The 16,683-nt window shown below is 43.3% G+C and overlaps 1 protein-coding gene across 1 annotated transcript in view; it reads right to left on the bottom strand.

Annotated features, from left to right (window-relative positions):
• Positions 1-10,488, bottom strand: part of ADAMTSL3 (ADAMTS like 3) — a 730,739-nt gene extending 720,251 nt beyond the window's left edge. Inside the window, exon 1 of the mRNA XM_082255626.1 lies at positions 10,224-10,488. The gene's annotated coding sequence lies outside the window, so the exon portion shown is untranslated. The remainder of the gene's footprint in view (positions 1-10,223) is intronic.
• Between the last annotated feature and the right edge of the window lie 6,195 nt (positions 10,489-16,683).

Raw genomic sequence — 16,683 nt, 5'->3', positions numbered from 1 at the left:
TGCCCACAGACCCCCACAACCACTGCTCAGCCCCCCTGCCTCAAAGCACCCATCCCCCCATGTTGAGGGCATGCGGCCTGGAATGGTTCAGGGGGCGCTTTCTCTTTTTGCTGACCTGCTGGCCTGCATGCTCGGATAAAGGTCTGGTATGGATTTTGGTGGGAACCTCACACGTTTTTTTTTTATTTTGGAGTGGGGGGGGGGCCTGCCAATCTATACTAGACCCGAAGGGCCTGGTATGGACCTAGGGGGGACCCCACGCTGTTTTTTTTCACAACTTTTTTTTTTTACCGACATTTTTTTTCTTTTACATTTAGCTTTCAGCGGGGAACGTGTACAATAGGAAACCATGTTAAATGAACTGTTCTGCATTTCTGCAAACTGCAAAACGCACTAAAAAATGCATAGGTGTGAACCTAGGGTAAAAACATTGCCAGAAGGTCTGACCCTTCACTACTCAACTTAAGATGTGTTTTTGTTTTTTTCTGTGCTCCCGTTGGAGTGATTTCCCATCACTTCTTATCCGAACATGAAATAAGGGAAATTCTGCCTCATAGGAACACAAAAAAATCTTTGGGGTCAGAGGAGCTTTAATATGTTGATAAGAAGGAATTTGAAAACATAAGCACCATTTATCGCGGCAATGCCCATAGCCAAAGTGAATGATAAGATTAGAAGTAGCAGAGTCTTTTATCCTGTGGGATGTTTTATCGAACATCTAACTATAACCCAAAGCACTGGGAGCAAGGGAAGATAATACTTGTACGAAAACAGTGTTTTGGCAGAGGGACCAATTTATTGGCTGATTAGCCTCTGTGAAGTGACCACCCTGCTCAAGAACACAGAGATTGCAAATTCTTGCTAAAAAAAAAGCCCATGAAAATCTCACATTTTGTTGTGCCCATCAGAGTCTCCCTTAACATAAAATGTGCCCATCAGAGTCCCCTGGGGACACACTAATGAGGACATCTGATGTAAGGGGGCATTTTAATGGTGACACCTGATGTAAAGGAGCACTGTAATGGGTACATTTTGGTGTGCCCATCAGACTGCCCCCAACACAAAACGTGCTCATCAGCATGCCCCTTATTTTATGTTGAGGGGCACGCTGATGGGAATATTTTATGTTAAGGGGCACTCTGATGGGCAGATTTTATGTTAAGGGGGCAGATTGATGAGCACATTTTATGTTAAGAGAAACGCTGATGGACACATTATATGTTAAGGGGCACTCTGATGGGCACAGTTTTTGTTAAGGGGGCACGCTGATGGGAAACTCTGATGTAAGAGGGCAATCTGACAGGAATGCCTGATGTAAGATGGCACTGTGATGGGGACACCTGATGTAAAGGAGTACTGTGTTGGGGACACCTGATGTAAAGGAGCACTGTGATGGGGATATCTGATGTAAAGGAGCACTGTGATGGGGACACCTGATTTAAAGGAGTACTGTGATAGGGACACCTAATGTAAAGGAGTACTGTGTTGCGGGGCACCTGATGTAAAAGAGCACTGTGATGGGGACATCTGATATAAAGGAGCACTGTGATGGGGACATCTGATGTAAAGGAGCACTGTGATGGGGACACCTGATGTAAAGGAGTACTGTGTTTGGGACACTTGATGTAAAGGGGCACTGTGATAGGGACATCTGATGTAAAGGAGCACTGTGATGGGGACATCTGATGTAAAGAAGCACTGTGATGGGGACATCTGATGTAAAGAAGCACTGTGATAGGGACACCTGATGTAAAGGAGTACTGTGATGGGGACACCTGATGTAAAGGAGTACTGTGATGGAGACTCCTACTGTAAGGAGGCACTGTGATGGGGACACCTGATGTAAGGAGGTGCTGTGATGACGACTTCTGATGTAAAGGAGTACTGTGATGGGTACTCCTGATGTAAGGAGCACTGTGATGGGTACTCCTGATGTAAGTAGCACTGTGATGGGGACACCTGATGTAAAGGAGTACTGTGATAGGGACACCTGATGTAAAGGAGTACTGTGTTTGGGACACTTAATGTAAAGAAGCACTGTGATGGGGACATCGGATGTAAAGGAGCAGAGGCGGCTCTAGGCTTTGTGAGGCCTAAGGCAAAACTTGGACATGAGGCCCCACTCACGCCCATAATGGGAAAAATAATTCAAGCAATAAAAATTAACTGTATAAATTGCATATATTAAGAGCCTTAACCTTTGTACTATGAATTCACAGTTTCTAGAATTTTCTCTAACCAATTCTTCTTTAATCAAAGATCATTAAACATCGGGTATGTATGTATGTATATATATATATATGTCTGCTCTTACATCACAGTCCCCAGCATTTCTCTATAGGTCATGATTCCCTGAGTCCCTCCTTACATCAAAGTTCAGTGTCCCCCCTTACATAAGAGTTCTCCTTTAAATCAGATTCCCCCAGCATCTCCTCCTTACATCAGAGTCCACAGAATTCCTCTTTACATTAGAGCCCCCCTCTTAAATCAAATTTCACAGAGCCCCCTTTACATCAGAGTCTCCAGACTCACTACACTGTAAGAGGGAAGTCTGAAGACTCTGATGTAAGGAGAGTTCTGGGAACCCTGATTTGAGGGGGGAAGCTGGGGACTCTGGTGTAAAAGGGAACTCTGTGGTCACCAAAGCTCCCCCATGCATCAGAGCTTCCAGAGACCCCCTTACACTTCCCTTCCTCAGACCACTACAGTCTAGGGCACGACAAGTCCCACTGCAGAAGGCTACCATACCTGAGTCCCCACAGAGGTCACTGTAAATTCCAGTATAGTGCAATGCCATTCCTCCCTGAGGAATGGAAGCCTGCTATGCTTGGACTTGTACTGCTCTCTGTAGGGGACTGAGGAACTACTGCCTGCTATGCTAAGACTTGTAGTGCCCTCTGTGGGGACTAAGGCATGGCAGCCTGCTATTCTGGGACTTGTAGTGCCCTCTGTTAGGGACTGAGGATTCCTCAGTCCTCCACATTCTAGGGCACTCTAAGTCCCAGCATAGTGGGCTGTCATTCCTCAGTCCCTCACAGCTCGGGGAAAAGACAACAGAGTTAAACATCTAAAGGACAACTCCAACCAAAACTACCAATAATGTACAGAGTCCATATGCTATATAATGTCAAAGACCCGCTACCCCTCACCTTCCACCTCGGGTGCTGTCATTGTGTAGGGCAAAGGGCTCCAGCTCCACCATGTTTGGCTTTGATGTCAGATATGCAGGACTTGCTCAGCTCCACTCTCTTCCCTGGCAACTGACTCTGGCGTCACGGGGGGCCTCTCCTCCTTTTGAAAACACCCAGGGGCCCTCTCCTTCTCCCCCAGCCACCCAGGGTCTTCTTCTCCTCCTCCTCCTCCACCAACCATTTTAGGACTCTTCCAACTTCCCTGGGGCTACTCACCCCCTTTGCATAGTAGACACCACAAATCTATGACCAGCCTGCAGAGTGACAAGTCAGGGCCTGGTTACCTGTATGTTCCTGGGCCAGGGCAGAGCTCTCCTCCCAGAGCAACAACCGATGATAGCAGAGTGAGCTGACTGGGCAGTCACTTCCTACTGGTGCAGGTACACGCCCACCGATTCCTCCACATCTTAGGATTACATGATCAGACGGCCAATCCCCAGGCAGAGAAGGTGGGGTAAGTGTCAGCGGACAACAGACACCTGGCAGCCGCAGTGAAGGGACTGCAGCACACTGCTGCAACTTTTATATCCGAGGATTTTAAACAATCTTTTACTTGGGAGATTTCCCTGACTGCGCCCTTCTAAATGTTGTTGCTCCGCCACTGGCCGCAAGGCCCCTGTAGGTGCGAGGCCTTAGGCGACCGCCTAATTTGCCTAATTAGAGAGCCGCCTATGTAAAGGAGCACTGTGATGGGGACACCTGATGTAAAGGAGTACTGTGATGGAGGCTCCTACTGTAAGGAGGCACTGTGATGGGGACACCTGATGTAAGGAGGTGCTGTGATGGGGACTCCTGATGTAAAGGAGTACTGTGATGGGTACTCCTGATGTAAGGAGGCACTGTGATGGGGACTCCTGATGTAAGGAGGCACTGTGATGGGGACACCTGATGTATATAAGTACTACGATGGGGTACTTGATATAAAGGAGCACTGTGATGGGGACAGCTGATGTAATGGGGCACTGTGATAGGCACATTTTTTTGTGCCCATCAGAGTGCCCCTTAACACATAATGTGCCCATCAGAGTGCCCCCTAACACAAATTGTACCCATCAGAGTGCCCCCTAACACAAAATGTGCCCATCAGCATGTCCCTTATTTTATGTTAAGAGGCATGCTGATGGGCATAATTTATGTTAAGGGGCACGCTGATGGACAGATTTAATGTTGAGGGGCACGCTGATGGGCACGACTACAATCTTTCTGAGTCATAGCACAGACTTGAGATTCAGACCTCAGCCCAAAGAAAAAATTTAGTGACCACACCTCCTTGAATTGTAATTCAATACCCCTGTCTTAGACTAATAGCTTCTTGAGGGCAGGGACTGATGTGAATGTACAATATATACTGTATATGTAAAGAACTGTGTAACCTGAAGAGCTATAACAACCTGTAAGAAATAAGCCGATGTCTGTGGGAAAAAATCACCTTGTACAGTGGGGCTGCCCCTGCATTTCCAGGGTTAAATGCTTGTTTAGGTTTAGGGAACCAGAGCTTTAGTTACCTGGTCCTCCTCTTCAGCAGGCTCCCTCCAGGCTGTAAGACTGTTCTCTGCAGTCCTTTCTTCCTATTCTCTGGTGGTTGGATGCTCTCTGAAGTCATTAAGACAAATGCAGTGCCCATAGCCCTGTATTGTCTGTGGGGACACCTAGGGGCAGTCCACTGCTGGAGCATAGAGAAAAGCACCAGCTGTCAGAGAAGGAGAATTGGGGAAAAAAAACAGTTTTTTGCAATCCCCACAATCGCAAGACCTAAACAAGCATTAATGTGTTGCAAGGCATTAGGTAGCCCTACCGCAAAGGAGGATTATTTTCTTCCCCCTTTAAATTACTTTTACATTTCAATCTGAAGACGCAGTAATTTTCTAAAACTTTCAAAGCAATATGGTCAACTGAGAACTGTAATTTCCTGTTTGTGTGATTGGCTTACTGATTTTCTTGGAAATCTACACTAAGATACAAATACAATTGTAGGCATCCTCTGCAATAGGAACTTAATTTTGGGTGAGATACTCCCTAAGGGTTAACTGTTTCCATAAGGATGCAGACCCTGCAGCTTTCCTCATTAGAATGCTAAAAGTTCCCTGTGTGGTTATAATGAACCAGATCCTCCTGTTCAGAAATCAGTCTTGATAGGACATAGACTGAGTTCACACATGTCTAGCTGCGGGTTGCAGTACAAAGACCGGTGCATTTGTGTTCACTGGTTCAGGTGCGATTCAGGGCCAAATCTCTCCCTGAATTTGCACCTAAACAAGACAGAAAAACACACAGGACCCTTTAAAAAAACTGCACCCCTCCCTGGACATGTGTAAATCAGCTTCACTGAGAGACAGTCACATTCACATATCATGCAAATTGGATGCCGTCTAAAATGCATATGTGAACCCAGCCTAAGTGAATCAGCTTTTTCATCATAACAAAAAAAGTAGGATTCTGCTACAAATTTTGGTAAAATCTTTGCAATGCACACAGATGTCCTTGCAGTAACCCCCCCCCCCCCCTCCTTCTACATTGCAAGGGTTAATTGCTTCTTAAAATTAAAAAAAAGAAAAAAATGTAGCATTGGGGCCCTTCTTTGCACTGCAAGGGTAAATAGTCATTATTTTTAGGAGTAGCCATAGAAGTTATATTCAGTGCTGTATTTTGGCCTAGGCCAACAAGGCCCAGGCCTAGGGCGGCACTTTGTAGGGGGGCAGCAAAGAAGCTGCCCCACTCCACCTGAGACTCTATTGGCCACTGGTTGCTAGAGCCGCGTCTCTCATTCCCCCCTCTCTCACCCCCATCTCTCTCACTCTCATTCCCCCTCTCTCTCACCGCCCCTCTCTCACCCTCCCTCTCTCTCACCCCTCCCTCCCTCTCTCTCTCACCCCTCCTCTCTCACCCCTCTTCTCTCTTCACCCCCTCTCTCTCTCACCCCTCTTCTCTCTTCACCCCCCTCTTGCTCTCTCTCATCCCCCTCTCTTTGTCTCTCTCTCTGTCTCTCTCTCATCCCCCTCTCTTTGTCTCTCTCTCTCATCCCCCCTCTCTCTCTCATCCCGACTCCCCCACCCCCCTCTCTCTCTCCCTCACCCACCCCCCCTCTCGTGAGATCTCAGGGGTTCATGCTGGGACTTGTAGTCCTTCAATTTTGGAGGGAGCCACATCCGTTAAAAAAGAAGGAGTGGGGCAAAGTTACATAGGTGGGGGAAGGGGGGGGGGCGCCCAATTTTAGTCTTGCCTAGGGCAGCACAAAACCAAAATACACCACTGGTTATATTACTTACTGTACTCCAGTAAGTACTTACCTGCTCCAGCTAGCTTCAGTGCTGCCCTCTTCTCCCTGGTGTTCTGGGCGGTTGGTGGTGGTCCCTCAGCATCATCACATACAATGCAGGGCATTTAAGCCTACATTGTTCGTGGAAGAGAACATGCAACTGTGGCTAAGAGCGCCTTTGAGGGTCAGTAGCACTGGACCAGCATGGATGGAGGAAACCTGCTGGAGCCAGGAATAAGGTAAGTATTACTCCTTATTCATTAAACCTCTGCAGTGTGGGGCCCCAATGTAAAGGTGTTTTTTTTTTCTGGCCCAGAGTTCAGCAATAATCAAAGTGGAATTCCCCTTTTAATATCAAAGAAGCAGGATTAAAAAGAACTAAGAGAGGTATACCTAAGTAGCACTATTTCAAGGCATCCAATCGACAGTAAAGAATACAGTATATAGCTTGAGATGACAAATATGCTTGCTGGGGGCTATCTGTGTTTTGCAATGGGCTTTCAATCCGAATGCATAGCTTGGTGTCAGCACATTGTATATTTTCCTCCATTCCATGTTATGAGTGAGTGTAAATAAATCAGCATCTGCAGGGAGGCACGCTCTAGCACCTTTTGTGCTATTCAGAAAATGTTAACAGACCGCTGTGCTACCTTCCAAACATATTTGAACTGAAAACACAAGGGGAGATTTAAAAATTCCACCACAGGGTAACAAACAGGCAGTCAATGACAGGACTGCTGATATTTATCAATTGCCTTCATCGCTTTCCTGACATCCCCTATGATGACTTTAGGAGTTAAACTCCTTGAAGGAAGGCTAGCTCCATCTGAAGGGCACACTCCAGAACTTCAGAGCTTCCACAGCTACTGCACAAGTAATGGGCAAAGGGGCTCTGCCATGCACTGGTTCTATAAACCTCTTCCATACCAGATGATCAATATTCAAACAGCTGGTCCTAACTACAAGCACAAAATAAACTGCAATCCTACAGACATAAACATTTATATATTCCTTTTTCAGAAAAATGTTAATAAAATGAAACTCTCCACAAGCAATGGCAAGATGTTCTGCCATACACTGGCTCTTTTAACCTCTTCCATACTAGATGATCAATAGTTACAAAGCTGGTCAAGGATAAAATAAACTTCAATCCTAAAGACATAAACAAGTATATTCCTATTTCAATACATTTTATAAAACTGTAAATCTGCACAAGAATCGGGCATGGGGCTCTGCCATGTACTGGCTCTATTAACCACTTCCATACTAGATGATCAATAGTTACAAAGCTGGTCAAGGATAAAATAAACTTCAATCCTAAAGACATAAACAACAAGTATATTCCTATTTCAATACATTTTTTTTACAAAATTGTAAATCTGCACAAGCAATGGGCATGGGGCTCTGCCATGCACTGGATCTATTAACCTCTTCCATACTAGATGATCAATAGTTACAAAGCAGGTCAAGGATAAAATAAACTTCAATCCTAAAGACATAAACAACAAGTATATTCCTATTTCAATACATTTTTTTTTTATAAAATTGTAAATCTGCACAAGCAATGGGCATGGGGCTCTGCCATGCACTGGCTCTATTAACCAGTTCCATGCCAGATGATCAATAGTTACACAGCTGGTCAGGAATCCAAACTACAAACACATTATAAACTGAAACCCCACAACCATAAACATTATTATTGCATAAACTGTAAATGTGCACAAGCAATGGGCAATGAGCTCTGCCATGCACTGACTCTATTAACCACTTCCATACCAGATGATCAATAGTTACACAGCTGCTTGAGAATCCAAACTGCAAGCGCAAAGTAAATTGAAACCCTAAAGACATAAATATGGTATTTACTGTATATTCAACCTTCAGTAAATAGTTCATAGACAGTATATCTGCCCAAGCAATGGATAAGCACCACTGCCATGCTATGGCTCTATTAACCCCTTCTATACCAGTTGATCAATACAGCTGGTCAAGGATTCCAAACTACTAGCACAAAATAAACTGTAATCCCAAAGACTACACGTATATTAGGAATTAATTATATTGATATTACTTTTTCAGTATATAATTATTAAACTGTGCATCTGCACATGCAATGGGCACTACCTCTATTAACCTCTTCTACACCAGATGATCAAAAGTTACACAGCTGCTCAAGGGTCAACACTACAAGCACAACTGAAATCCCAGACACAACAATTATATCCAATTTTAGGTAATAGTTATTAAACTGTAGGTCTGCACAAGCAATGGGCAAGGAACTCTGCATGCAGTGGATCTATTAACCTCTTCCATACCAGATATTCAATACAGCTGGTCAAGCATCACAATTCACAAACTACATACACAAAATAAGCTGCAACTCCAAAGCCAGATATATTTATATTGCATGTTCAGTAAATGGTTATTAAACTAAATCAGGAGTTCTGCCATGCACTGGCTAAATTAACCCCTTCTACATCAAATGATCAATACATTAAAAGCTAACCAAGAATCCAAACCACAAGCACTAACTAAACTGCAACCCTAAATACATGACCATTTGTATTCCATTTTAAATAATAGTTATTAAACTGGAAATCTGCACAAGCAATGGGCAAGGAGTTCTGCCATACACTGGCCCTCTTAACCCTTTCCATACCAGGTTATCAATAGTTAAATACCTGGGCAAGGTTCCATTCTAAAAGCAAAAAATGAACTGTACCTCCAAAAACATTAACATTAATATTCTATTTGTAAGTAGTTATTAAACTGTAAATATGCACTAGCAATGGGCAATGAGCTCTGCCATGCATTGGCTCTCTTAACCCTTTCCATACCAGGTGATCAATATTTAAATAGCTGGGCAAGGATCCATTCTACAAGCAAAAAATAAACTAAACTCCCAAAAACATTAACAATAATATCAGTGCCGGGACAAGGTCATCCAGTGCCCAGGGCAAGGATGCCAAACTGTGCTCCCCCCTTCCCTTAGGGTTAGGGTCAAAGTGCCCCCCATCCCTGCAATAAACCATTGCGCCCAGGAAAAACCGCTCCTCCAGCCCACCCCTTGTCACAGCCCTGAATAATATTCTGTTTTTAAGTAGTTATTAAACTGTAAATCTGCACAAGCAATGGGCAAGGAGTTCTGCCATGCGCTGGCCCTCTTAACCCTTTCCATACTTGGTGATCAATAGTTAAACAGCTGGTCAAGGATACATTCTAGAAGCAAAAAATAAACTGAACCCCCAAAAACATTAACGTTAGAATTCTATTTTTAAGTAGTTATTGAACTGTAAATCTGCACTAGCAATGGGCAATGGGCAATGAGCTCTGCCATGCACTGGCTCTCTTAACCCTTTCCATACCAGGCGATCAATAATTAATTAGCTGGGTAAGGATACAATCTACAAACAACCGAACCCCCAAAAACATTAACAATAATATTCTATTTTTAAGTAGTTATTAAACTGTAAATCTGCACAAGCAATGGGCAATGAGCTCTGCCATGCACTGGCTCTATTAACCTTTTCCATACCAGACAATAGTTACACAGCTGGTCAATGATCCAAACTACAACCACAAACTAAACTGAAACCCCAAATACACAAATATTAATATTAATATTAAGCAAACAGTTGCACTGTAAATGATATTTATAAACAGCTGCTAGATGAAAGAAACAATGTATCTATTGTAAGTGCATAAACAATGTTGCAAAGCTGGAAAAGAGTCATGTGACATCCTACAGTTTGCAGTGACAGATCCTGACAGCTCACCTTCCTAGAACTTGCTCCCACGTCTACTCCACATCAATCTTTACGAATCAGCTGAATGGAGAAGACAATGTCCAGTAAATGTGCAGAGAGGTGATATGGAGAGTTCAGATCTTCATGACCTCTTGTGATCCCCCTGGGTCTGGCTCAGAGAAGAGGGCACCATGATGATGATGATGATGATGATGAGTGTGTGGCTTTGCTGTAACCAACAACAGGAGACCTGATCAGCTCCTGGAATACAGCTGAGAGCTTCCTCCCCAATGCACCAGTCAAGCAGCTGAATGAAAATGCAACAGGTCTGTAAGAAGTGTCAGAGCAAGAGCAGACAGCCGCCGGCTGGCACCACCTACTGGGCGTCCTGGAGAAGTGCAGGGAGGCACTGCTTTAAGGGTTCCCCATGGAAAAGGAGCTGAGAGCAGACAGACACACTCCTGTAATACAGTAGCTGAAGCCAAAATAAGAAAAAAAAAAAAAAAAAAAAAAAGGGTTCCTGGTAGCTCTTAGACTTTAAGAGGCCCAGGGGCAACTTGATCTGAAGGATTTCCATCTTAGCGTCTTTATATTTTTCCATTTTAACCTCTAGCTGACAGAAGGAGCAGCACAAAATGAGTCACAGGTAATACACTATATATATAATGAATATTGGATATTGGGACAAAATAACTGCAGGGAACATTATCTGATTACCTCACCTAATCCATATTTAGCTAAGTAAGCATGTATTTTGTATTTCTCTTAATTAAATTTTTACACCATTATTTAATTTTTTATTATGATTATTATTTTTTTATCCCTTCTTTCCTACTTCTTTTGGCAACATTAGCATAAGCATCAATACCACAATGATTTCTAAGAGAAGGAATATGCTTATCTAGTGTGAATCAGTCATGGACTGACACACACACAGAAATACCTAATGCTCTTTTATTATATTGCATTGTAGCTGTACTGTCTCCATGTAGGCTACATTTCCACTATTGCGCCTACAAAGTCGCGCAATTTCAAGTGCGACTTGTTTGCGGCTACATCTGGGGACTTCAGTGCGACTACCTTCTATGAGGGACAAGTCGCACTGAAGTCATCCAAAAGTAGTGCAAAAACCTTTTCTCAAGTCGCTGCGTCTTGAGTCGCAGCAGTTAGAACGGTCTTAATTGAAAATAATAGTTTTTTTTTTTCAAATATAACTTTATTTTTAGAACACAAAAGGGCATACAACGGAACAAAAATTAATACATAACAGCCAATCCATCATAAAAAAAAAACCAGGACATCCTAAAAATTTATTTATATCTTCACTGCCCCCTCCATAAACTCCCACAAGAAGGAAAATAATAGGTTTTGACTTGTCATGCGACTTGACATGTGTCAAGACGCACAACAAGTCGCACTAGTGGAAACGGGGCCTTATGGTTTTTCATTTTTTACACCATTATTTTATTTATTTTTATTATTTTGTTTATTTTATTTGCTACTTTTATTTTTCCTGCACCATTTTGGCAACATAGACAGGGCCTGTATAAGCTTACCTTACCTAATCCATATTTGCCTAAGTAAACATGTATTTATTTATTTATTTATTTATTTTCATTTTTGTTTTATTTTTTACATCATTATTTTATTTTTTATTATGACTATTATTCTTTTTTTTTTTCCTGCACCTTTTTGGCAACAGAGACATGCCCTGTATAGGCATTAATAACACAATGATTTCTAATAGAAGGAATGTACGTTTAGCTAGTGTGAATCATTCATTGATATCTTCTTATTAAATTGCATTGTAGCTGTACTGTCTCCCTTCACTTTGTAAAGTACCATGCAAACAGTTGGTATTACATAATTCAATACCTTGCAATTTTTGAGAAAGGAAAGAGGAACATATTAAAGCACAAAGATATACGCTTATTAAAGCGGATATACACCGCGGATGTTTAAAAAAGAAACACCTGTAAAGCAACGGCATAATGTGCTAGTATGCTAGTTTGCTCATCTGGGTATTTATCTCTCCACTTATAAACTTCTCAAGGGATAGCATGGTTTTTTAAAGAGGAACTAAACTCGACAAGATATTCACCTCCACTTTTCAGTGTTACATTTCTCGCAAGGTGCTGTCATCTTCATCCCGGATTACTTCTGTATGATGGTTTTTGGCCTCTTGGTTGACCAGGGGGGTATAATGAGTCCAGAACAATATTTCTCCTGCACTTAAGTGGTATGCATAAAGGTGAGTGGTGTGTGTGATCCTTGATATCACAACCTAAGGTCTTGCTGCCCCCCATAGGACCGTGGGTATCCAAACATACTGCAAAACAACAACAAGAGACAGGCACACCAACCTAGTGCATTACCACTACAAATGTTTATTAAAAAAACGAGCTAAAGAACAGCATACATTATACTCACAAACGCATGATGTATACACGCATGTCAATAAGAGTGGAGCAAGTCGCCTACAAGACCGTTGGGATGCACCGATGATGTAAGGAGACCTGATGGCATCCGTGAAAGCTTGGCTCACAGGTTTTAAGGGAGAACCCCACTTCCTCAGAACCCTCTCCCTTCAAACGTGTCAACCAAGCTTACAGGTATTGGTTGGAAAAATGGCACAGGATTCTTGGATTTGCAGTCTGAAAGGCTCCAACATGAGTTTAAGGAGCAGAGAAAACTGTGTTTTAAGTTTTCTCTGGGTTTGATAGTCCTGGATTTGGCCCTGGAGATTGAAGGTTCCAAAAAGTCTTAGGTGGGACGGAACCTTCAATCCTGTTTCCAGGTTTTTCTGGAGTTCTACAGGTTGCACATACTCCTTATGTACCAGGTCTGGTGAGTGCAGTTGCTGCCATTTGGAGAGAGTGTGTGAAGATAGCGGTGTGCTCCAGCCAGGAGGGGTGATGTTCTCGGAAGAAGGGACTCTACAATGGGGGACTTATTGCCCATAGGACTGGGAAAGTCAGGACAGCTACATTGGTCCAGAAGACTAGCAAGACCACAGAAGGGGCTAGAGGGAGTCCTGTAATCCTGAGAAGTGGGAGAACCCCAGGTGCTGGGAAATCCCTATCAGGGGGCCAGAAGTAGGCCCATAAAGCAGGGTGCTGAAACCAAGGCTGAGTGAGCAGGAAGAGCCCATAGTCTTGGAGACCAGAGAGAGCAGCGGGTGCGGCTTACAGGAGAGCCAAGTGGCTCTGCATTTCCGTTGAACGCTGTTTTATGAAACCTTATGTTTTAAAGACTTTCTTATTCCCTTTTTAATAAAAGTGAGCTGCCATTCCCTAAAACACAGTTCTGTGTGACATGGACTTCACTAAAAAACGCATCTACCACTGAGCTACATATATATATAAACAGTGTCTCACAAAAGTGAGTACACCCCTCACATTTTGAAGTACACCCCTCACATTTGAATATCTTTTCATGTGACAACACCTAAGAAATGACACTTTGCTACAATGTAAAGTAGTGAGTGTACAGCTTGTATAACTGTGAAAATTTGCTGTCCCCTCAAAATAACTCAACACACTATTAATGTCGAAACTGCTGGCAACAAAAGTGAGTACACCCCCAAGTAAAAATGTCCAAATTGGGCCCAATTAGACATTTTACCTCCCCGGTTTCATGTGACTCGTTAGTGTTAAAAGGTCTCAGGTGTAAATGGGGAGCAGGTGTGTTAAATTTGGTGTTATCGCTCTCACTTACTCATACTGGTAACTGGAAGATCAACATGGCACCTCATGGCAAAGATTTCTCTGAAGATCTGAAAAAAAGAATTGTTGGTCTACATAAAGATGGCCTAGGCTATAAGGAGATTGGCAAGACCCTGAAACTGAGCTGCAGCACGGTGACCAAGACCATACAGCGGTTTACCAGGACAGGTTCCACTCAGAACAGCCCTCGCCATGGTCAACCAAAGGAGTTGAGTGCACATGCTCAGCGTCATATCCAGAGGTTGTCTTTGGGAAATAGAAGGATGAGTGCTGCCAGCATTGCTGAAGAGAATAAAGGGGTGGGGGGGTCAGCCTGTCAGTGCTCATACCATACATTGCACACTGCATCAAATTGGCCTGCATGGCTGTCGTCCCAGAAGGAAGCCTCTTCTAAAGATGATGCACAAGAAAGCGCGCAAACGGTTTGCTGAAGACAAGCAGACTAAGGACATGGATTACTGGAACCATGTCCTGTGGTCTGATGAGACCAAGATAAACCTAATTGGTTCAGATGGTGTCAAGCATGTTTTTGGCCGCAACCAGGTGAGGAGTACAAAGACAAGTGTGTCTTGCCTACAGTCAAGCATTGTGGTGGGAGTGTCATGGTCTGGGGCTGCATGAGTGCTGCTGGCACTTGGGAGCTACAGTTCATTGAGGGACCATGAATGCCAATATTTACTGTGACTTACTGAAGCAAAGCATGATTCCCTCCCTTCAGAGACTGGGCGGTAGCGCAGTATTCCAACATGATAATGACCCCAAACACACCTCCAAGATGACCACTGCCTTGCTAAAGAAGCTGAGGGTAAAGGTGATGGACTGGCCAAGCATGTCTCCAGACCTAAACCCTATTGAGCATCTGTGAGACATCTTCAAAAGGAAGGTGGAGGAGCGCAAGGTCTCTAACATCCACCAGCTCCATGATGTCATCATGAAGGAGTGGAAGAGGACTCCAATGGCAACCTGTGAAGCTCTGGTGAACTCCATGCCCAAGAGGGTTAAGGCAGTGCTGGAAAATAATGGTGGCCACACAAAATATTGAGACTTTGGGCCCAATTTAGATGTTTTCACTTAGGGGTGGAATAACTTTTATTGGCAGTGGTTTAGACATTAATGGCTGTGTGCTGAGATATTTTGAGGGGACAGCAAATTGACACTGTTATACAAGCTGTACACTCACTACTTTACATTGTAATTTCTGCAGTGTTGTCACGTGAAAAGATATAATAAAACATTTACAAAAATGTGAGGGGTGTACTCACTTTTGTGAGATACTGTATATATATATATTTATTTATTTACATACACACACACACACACACAGTATATTCTCTGTGCCTTGCCTACTTGCCTAAAGCTAGTCATACATGGCTCAAACTTTGGCTGATTTGAATAAAATTGGAGCCTTGACTTGCCCTGCAGACACCACTTGGTGGAATAAAGTTTGGAGAATGTGACCGCTTGCAGATGCAGTATCTGTTCCATATTCTGACAGACGGAGGTGCCAGCTGTCAGGATACAATAGCTGGTAGTGGAGATTACTTCACCCACATTGTTTAGCATAGGTAGATGAGAGAAGCCTGCAGGGCTGAACCAGAGAAATCTTTCAGTGCATGGCCAACTTAAGATGAATTTGCATGGGACAAATGTAACAGAGGTCTGTGCTATGGAGGAGCTCCATGCAATTTCCCTCTGCTCCACTGTGGCTAAGGATATATATTTATATATACAAACCCGATTCCCAAAAAGTTGGGACACTGTACAAATTGTGAATAAAAACAGAATGCAACGATGTGGAAGTTTCAAATTCTAATATGTTATTCAGAATACAACATAGATGACATATCAAATGTTTAAACCGAGAAAATGTATCATTTTAAGGGAAAAATACGTTGTTTTTAAATCCTATGGCATCAACACATCTCAAAAAATTTGGGACAAGGCCATGTTTACCACTGTGTGGCATCCCCTCTTCATTTTATAACAGTCTGCAAATGTCTGGGGACTGAGGAGACAAGTTGCCCAAGTTTAGGAATAGGAATGTTGTCCCATTGTTGTCTAATACAGGTTTTTAGTTGCTCAACTGTCTTAGGTCTTCTTCGTCGCATCTTCCTCTTTATCATGCGCCAAATGTTTTCTATGGGTGAAAGATCTGGACTGCAGGCTGGCCATTTCAGTACCCAGATCCTTCTTCTACGCAGCCATGATGCAGTATGTGGTCTGGCATTGTCATGTTGGAAAATGCAAGGTCTTCCCTGCAAGAGACGACGTATGGATGGGAGCATATGTTGTTGTAGAACTTGGATATACCTTTCAGCATTGATGGTGCCTTTCCAGATGTGTAAGCTGCCCATGCCACACGCACTCATGCAACCCCATACCATCAGAGATGCAGGCTTCTGAACTGAGAGCTGATATCAACTTGGGTTGTCCTTGTCCTCTTTAGTCCGGATGACATGGTGTCCCAGTTTTCCAAAAAGAACTTCAAATTTTGATTCGTCTGACCACAGAACCGTTTTCCACTTTGCCACAGTCCATTTTAAATGAGCCTTGGCCCAGAGAAAATGCCTGCGCTTCTGGATCATGTTTAGATATGGCTTCTTTTTTGGTCTATAGATTTTTAGCAGGCAACAGCGAATGGCACGGTGGATTGTGTTCACCGACAATGTTTTCCTGGAAGTAATCCTGAGCACATGTTGTGATTTCCATTACAGTAGCATTCCTGTATGTGATGCAGTGCCGTCTAAGGGCCCGAAGATCACGGG

Source organism: Pelophylax lessonae (genome assembly GCF_965119305.1).
Source record: "Pelophylax lessonae genome assembly, chromosome: 4".
NCBI classification, from domain to species: domain Eukaryota; kingdom Metazoa; phylum Chordata; class Amphibia; order Anura; family Ranidae; genus Pelophylax; species Pelophylax lessonae.
The sequence above is the reverse complement of the archived record's forward strand: the minus strand, read 5'-3'. Positions and strand labels throughout refer to the sequence as shown.